The 7635-nt window shown below is 33.9% G+C and overlaps 1 protein-coding gene across 1 annotated transcript in view; it reads left to right on the forward strand.

Moving 5' to 3' along the window:
* The window catches only part of unc5cb (unc-5 netrin receptor Cb), a 227373-nt gene that overhangs the window by 114953 nt on the left and 104785 nt on the right, over window positions 1–7635 (forward strand). The gene's annotated exons all lie outside the window — the stretch shown is intronic.

Genomic DNA, 7635 nt, shown 5'->3' on the forward strand with positions numbered 1-7635 from the left:
TCTCCTCTCCTCTCTTCTGTCCTCTTCTGTCTTCTCCTCTCCTCTCTCCTCTCTTCTGTCCTCTTCTGTCTTCTCCTCTCCTCTCTCCTCTTCTGTCTTCTCCTCTCCTCTCCTCTGTCCTCTCCTCTCTTCTGTTCTCTTCTCTCCTCTGTCCTCTCCTCTGTCCTCTCCTCTCCTCTGTCCTCTCCTCTCTTCTGTCCTCTCCTCTGTCCTCTTCTGTCTTCTCCACTCCTCTCTTCTGTCCTCTTCTCTCCTATCTTCTGTCCTCTTCTGTCCTCTCCTCTCCTCTGTCCTCTTCTGTCTTCTCCTCTCCTCTCCTCTGTCCTCTCCTCTCTTTTGTTCTCTTCTCTCATTGATACTCTCCTCTGTCCTCTTCTGTCTTCTCCTCTCCTCTCTTCTGTCCTCTTCTCTCCTATCTTCTGTCCTCTCCTCTCCTCTGTCCTCTTCTGTCTTCTCCTCTCCTCTCCTCTGTCCTCTTCTGTCTCCTCTCCTCTCTTCTGTCCTCTTCTGTCCTCTCCTCTCCTCTGTCCTCTTCTGTCCTCTCCTCTCCTCTGTCCTCTCTTCTGTCCTCTCCTCTGCCCTCTTCTGTCTTCTCCTCTCATCTCCTCTCCTCTCCTCTTTTCTGTCCTCTTCTCTCATCTCCTCTCCTCTGTCCTCTTCTGTCTTCTCCTCTCATCTCCTCTCCTCTCCTCTTTTCTGTCCTCTTCTCTCATCTCCTCTGTCCTTTCCATAATGTGACGTGTTTCTGAGAGAAACATGATTTTGAGCTGCATGTACTGGATATTGATTTGATTGGATGGTAAAAAGTGAGCGTTTTGTACCAGAATGGAGCCGGACTTGAGTGAGAGTTCACTAAATGCTTATCTAGCTCTCTGACTGCTGGTTCACATAATTACAGTAGCTTTTATGGTCTAGATAGGAAATCAGATAGAAAGGAAAGTAATTTTAGTGATGGAGCAATTTATTGCATTTGTTGACAGATTATGAAAGCATTTATAATAGCATGGAAGTTATGTCTTGCAGTGTGACATGTTAAACTACATCCATTTCAAACACTTTTTTTTTTAAATAATTATTATTTTATATATTTCTTTAGATATTTATAATAATTTTTTTAAATGATTTATAATTATTTTAATATTTTTAGAATACATTTATAAAATATAAAAATATAAATATTTTTTAAATTATTTATTATTCTACAATAACATAAGTTTTGTTCTGTAGTGTCACATGCGAATCTTCTATCAAATTATTTACATACATTTGTTTTTTTATAATAATAATTATTTTTTATTAAAAAAAAAATATTTGTAGAATTATAAAAAATAACAATAAAAGTGACTCAGTTTAGAGTTAATCATGTTAATCAACACCTTACATTGTGAATGGCTAACACAAATTTTGCAGCTAGTGCAGCTGTGTTGCCATCTTCTCCAAGTATGAAGGGCATTTTCTCAGTATCACTAAGTTCAGTAAATGATGGAATCAGTGCTTCAAATCTGGGGAGAAATGTTTCCCTCACACTGTGATGTTTAGGACAAATCAGCAGAAAGGGTTTCTCGTCCTCTATTTGCTGTGGATCAGAGTGTCTACAGATCCTCTGCTCTTGCTCTGTTCATGTGTGTCTATGTCTTCCTCTCTCTATTTCTAAATCATGGTTACTTGATCTGTATTTGGAGAGGATTTGTCTTTCTTTAAATGGTTTAATTAATAAATAATTGGCGAATTTAGTGGTTCTGTTTAGGGTTGAGTAGCATTGGAGTTTATTTTGAAGGTCAAAGTGTATTTTTAGTGATTCATCATGAGTGTCTTTTAGATTTGTGTCAATTTATTTAATATTTGGGGAATAAAGCTTTTTAATAAAGCTTTTGGGGCTTTTGCTCACTCTCTCTCTCTCTCTCTCTCTCTCTCTCTCTCTCTCTCTCTCTCTCTCTCTCTGTGTGTTGTGATGGCTCTCTCTTGCACTGATTTTCTTGGTGTGTTTGGTCAGAGAGGCAGTTTAACAGACATTTTGTGTGGAGCTGAAGCAGAGCCGCGCGGCTCCAGCCTGCTGTCCTCAAAATATATAAAGAAAGAGTTGGCTTACTGTGGAGGCCGAGCAGCAGATCATTAGCTCGCTGCAAATGGATTTCTCTGGAAGCCAATGGAGTGGCTTTGAGGAGAAACACCTACTCAAATGTTCTTCTATCGATCCGGCCTCTTAAACACTCATCCGATGGGCCGTTTGGGATCACGCCTATTTATAGCATCTGAATGATTGCGATGGGTGTGGGCCTGTTTTCATCCGTGAGCTACGGCACTTAGGAGCGACACAAGATGAATGGCAGTCGATTTGTTTCTTCCGAGCCGCGTGTTTCTCACCCGCCGTGTTTAATTATGTTGCTTGCCACACAAAACGGCCACCAGAAGTAAATAGGAACGCTTCAATTTCATTGCTTTTGCCAACAGCGTCAGTCTCGTCTTGAACTGTCTCATCATGTGAAGGTTTAATCCAGCAAGTGCTGTCCAGATATCATCTTATTTGGCTGAAATAAGTATATATAAGAATATTATATATAAGAATAAAAATTAAAAAAATAAAATAAGCAATATTTTATATGCATTTTTAATTTAATAATAAAATAACCACGAATATAATATAATTAATTAATATAATTTTATATTAAATTACAAAATATGTTTGTGTATATAAAGAAAAAAAGATGACAAAATATTGAAATAAAATAATATTTCATCATGTCATTTTTATGTGAAGATTGAGAATCAGCATGATAGCTGATATATAATTGTGAATTTAACTGATATTTATTTAAAATCTGTATTTTTAAATGTAATTTTATAATTTATATTTAACGTATATATTTTGTGAAATTTAGTATTGTATAATGTTTATTTAATTTATATATAATAGTTTTATATTTGTTTATATTTAACTTTTATTTTTTTAAATCAGTATTTATTTTTATTTATAATTACATATTTATTTAATTAAATTAATTTAATTAAATTAATTATAATTTTTTTTTTCACAGATATGAATTATAAAATTATATTATTTAATAAACATTTTAAATGAATAATAATTTTTTTAAATGATTTATAATTATTTTAATATTTTTAGAATACATTTATAAAATATAAAAATATAAATATTTTTTAAATTATTTATTATTCTACAATAACATAAGTTTTGTTCTGTAGTGTCACATGCGAATCTTCTATCAAATTATTTACATACATTTGTTTTTTTATAATAATAATTATTTTTTATTAAAAAAAAAATATTTGTAGAATTATAAAAAATAACAATAAATTTTACATTATTTTATATGAATATTGTGTAAGTTTTAGTTTATTTTTAAAACTATAATAGTTTTTAATATTTTATATTAATTTACCTTTGTTTTATTATTTTTAATAGCAATTTAGAATTGTATATTATTTCTAATCATTTATTTTATAAATATAATATAATTTATTGTATAAATTATACAATTATGTTAAATTTAATAAACATTTAAAATTATTTTTTACATTTTTATTTTTAGACAATTTTATTTTAGTTTATATTTTAAATTTATATAAATTTGACTTAATGTATTATTTAATCTAGAATTCCTTCAAGAATTTAAATGATTTTCTAATAAGTGAAATTGGGCATCAATTCTAGTTTTTTTTTTACATTAAAACTTTAAACATTTTGACTTTGATTTTTTTTGTATCGTAAATATATATGATCAAATATTATAACATTATTGTTTATTATTTGCCGTATTCAAAACAATTCAATGATTTAAAACAGTACAGTACAGTACATAATGCGTGCGTATTTCTCTGGGCTGAAGCTCCAGCATCACACAGGTTTTAATTATTGAAGCTGATAGTGGCTCATAAACAGGGTCAATCGCACTGCGGTCACTGAGCAGCCGTTCCCACGGGCCTCTGCCTCAATCAAACCGCTTCACGTCGCTCCTCGTGCCATCGTTTCCAGGCCAGACTTTGATGTGTCATTCGTGAGCGTCTGAAATGAGTTTGTGAGGAGTTAAATGACGGCCTCGGGAATAATTCGGTCGCAGATGAACGCCGCGTTTCCAGTAAAACCGTTCTGCATTGTAGCTTCCAATATAATGTAGTTTTAATGCAAATATAACATTGTGTGTGAAATGTGAGCTCTATTCAGTGCATTAGAAATGTCATTTCAGTGCCAGCTCTAGATTCCTAATCCTAATAAGCGGCTAAATAACTGGAGAGAGAATACAGGCCTGTTTGTCTTCATTTCTACAGCGTGTAACGTGTGCACTACAATAACTGCTGGGTTGTTTCACTTCAGGATTTACAACAGAACATCAACAGGCCAGACTTTGATGTGTCGTTCGTGAGCGTCTGAAATGAGTTTGTGAGGAGTTAAATGACGGCCTCGGGAATAATTTGGTCGCAGATGAACGCCGCGTTTCCAGTAAAACCGTTCTGCATTGTAGCTTCCAATATAACTATTTAGATATGTTTATATTATTATTATATATTATATATTTATTATATTTATATTTTTACTAATTTAGAGACTGTCTGATCTTTCAATTAGTCAATTCAAGTCACCTTTATTTATATAGCGCTTTTAACAATACAGATTGTGTCAAAGCAGCTTTACAGTATAATCAAACCGCTTCACGTCGCTCCTCGTGCCATCGTTTCCAGGCCAGACTTTGATGTGTCGTTCGTGAGCGTCTGAAATGAGTTTGTGAGGAGTTAAATGACGGCCTCGGGAATAATTCGGTCGCAGATGAACGCCGCGTTTCCAGTAAAACCGTTCTGCATTGTAGCTTCCAATATAATGTAGTTTTAATGCAAATATAACATTGTGTGTGAAATGTGAGCTCTATTCAGTGCATTAGAAATGTCATTTCAGTGCCAGCTCTAGATTCCTAATCCTAATAAGCGGCTAAATAACTGGAGAGAGAATACAGGCCTGTTTGTCTTCATTTCTACAGCGTGTAACGTGTGCACTACAATAACTGCTGGGTTGTTTCACTTCAGGATTTACAACAGAACATCAACATGAGATGGAGTCTGCAACTCATTTCACTTCCATAATGTGACGTGTTTCTGAAAGGAACCAAAACTCCATCGGTGACAGAATGGAGAAAAAAAATGTGTCACTCTGCATGACCTTTTAACTTGAAATATTGAAGGGCATAAAAATATTAAATGCAATTTTTTTTAAATTAGAATTTATGATAATAACAATTTATTGATTTTTATATTTGTATAATTTGTTTATAATGTATGTGAATGCATACTGTATATGAAAAAAGTATATTACACTTTTCCATTTCATGTAATTTAAATCTTACTGATTAAAATAAACCATATTCATACATGCAAAATATTTGCATTTTGCATGTTTAGAAATAAAAAAAAAATTGTCATCTTTTTTTTTTTTGTGAGGGAGTCAAGCACACGTGTGATTTTAAATGTGTGCAGATGAAGCAACAAGCAATTAGTATGTAGAAGAAGCTGGATGGAGGAGAGCAGAGCAGCACATTAGCATAGAGGATTACTGCAGCTTTACGACTCGAGCTGGAGCCACTGGCCACGCAGACCAATCATAACCTGTGCCCAAAAACCACCTCTGGGGCCCGTTGGGCTCCGACACACACACGCACGCATACGCACACACACACACACACACAGACACACACACACACACACACACGCAGACACACACACATGCATACACACACGAATGACAGCTGAACGACGTCTCCTCTTACACACTCATCCAGAGAGACGCGAGAACGATACGTCATGTTTCTGATCGGATTAGCTGAGCCTCTCTGTTGAATTATATGGCTGGAGGCATAAAGTATAGATGGGAGGGGTCGCTGAAGGCCGCTGCCATGGGCGTGTTCATTTGTTTAGCGTCCAGTGGCCAGATAAACAATAATCAGAGGAGTTTAGCAAACAGGATCGGGCCGGCGTGATGCTCCAAATGCGGCTAGAAAGAGTCCAAACAGCTCAATCATCCTGGCAGTCCATCTGTGTGTGTGTGTGTGTTTGATCACGCTCATATGATGATCTCTACATGTCAGTGTCATGTGTGTGTGTTTCTGAGTGCAACCAAAAATATATATATATTCCAGCAGAGTAAAACTGTAAAAGAAGAGTACAGTGCTGTAAAATCAGCACTGGGTTTATATAATAGTGTCAAATTAAGTTCTGTTACTGAAGCAAGTTTTGGAGATTTCAGTTGTTTTCTAGATGGAGCTGTACATTATAACCAATAGCTTGTATGGCCTAGAAAGAAAGTCAGATAGAAAAGAAAGTCATTTCAGTGATGGAGCAAATTTTTGCGTTTGTTGACCGATTATGAAACCATTTTTTGCTTTAATGTAACTTGAAAGTGACATTCTGCAGTGTGCCATGTTAAACTGTTCTATGCTATGCTATTCTATTCTATTCTATTCTATTCTATATATAAAATATTAAGTATTATTAATATTTGTTTATTTTTATATTATCTTTATAATATTCTAAATACTATGTGTGTGTGTATATATATATATATATTGCAGTTGTTATTTTTATATATATGTTGTACTAAAAATGTAGTTACTAGAGTGGCTGGTTACATGTTGACCAGAGGCAATTTTATATAGAAGTATACGTATATATATATTTATACTTCTATTATAAAAAAGTATTATTATTATTATTTTGCAGTTGCTATAATGCTTACTTAAATGTACGAAAAATGTATTTGCACAAATAAAGACATACAAAAGTCATTGTATTAAATACAACATATTTGCAAACACGTTTTCTTGTGCTATATTCCTTTAAAATAAATGCCACTGTTCTGGTACAAATTACACAGACATTCAGAATTTTAAGTGTGCCTTAACTGTCCATCCAACCAGCAGCAGCAAGTTTTGAGGTAGCATATCATTTATGGTTGCACTGTAATGAAGTTACAGGCTGAATTTTAATACGTTTGGGTGTTTTGATAATCCTTAACCCTATGGCAAAATGATTGCAGTTGTTATTTTTATATATATGTTTATGTGCTGAAGAGTTATGCATTACTAACATTTTAATATGATCGTACAGGTGCAGTTTTAAGCAGATGTGTAGTAAAATCACAAATGAATAGCACTGGGTGAATTACTGACACAAACTCCATCAACTTTAAACTATTTTGCTTTATTTTATAATAATTATTCATGTTAAAATTAGTTTAAATAATGATGATGATGAATGCAATTTTCATAATTATATTAAATATATATTTTTTAATATTTATTGTTTTGTTTTTTTTACCCTTTTTATTAGCTAAACAGCCATGCATTACACTGATTTTACCATGATTATATAAAAAATAAATCACTAACACAGCTTTTTATGAAATAGTTAGAAAATGAGATCTGTTGCTGACACATGCGATCTTGACAGGCTGTCTTTGAGATTCAGTCGTTCTCTGTTGAAGTGGATGGAGCTGAAATTCTTGCCTGAGGGCTTCACAACAACCAGCTCGTTTTAGAAAACACTTGGATTATGGGAGGTCACGCGTGTGAGCTGTTAGACTGCACATCCTCGTGTGTGTGTGTGTGTGTGTGTGTGTGTGTGTGTGAGAGA

The sequence above is a fragment of the Sinocyclocheilus anshuiensis genome, unplaced genomic scaffold (genome assembly GCF_001515605.1).
Source record: "Sinocyclocheilus anshuiensis isolate Anshui unplaced genomic scaffold, SAMN03320099.WGS_v1.1 scaffold495, whole genome shotgun sequence".
NCBI lineage: Eukaryota > Metazoa > Chordata > Actinopteri > Cypriniformes > Cyprinidae > Sinocyclocheilus > Sinocyclocheilus anshuiensis.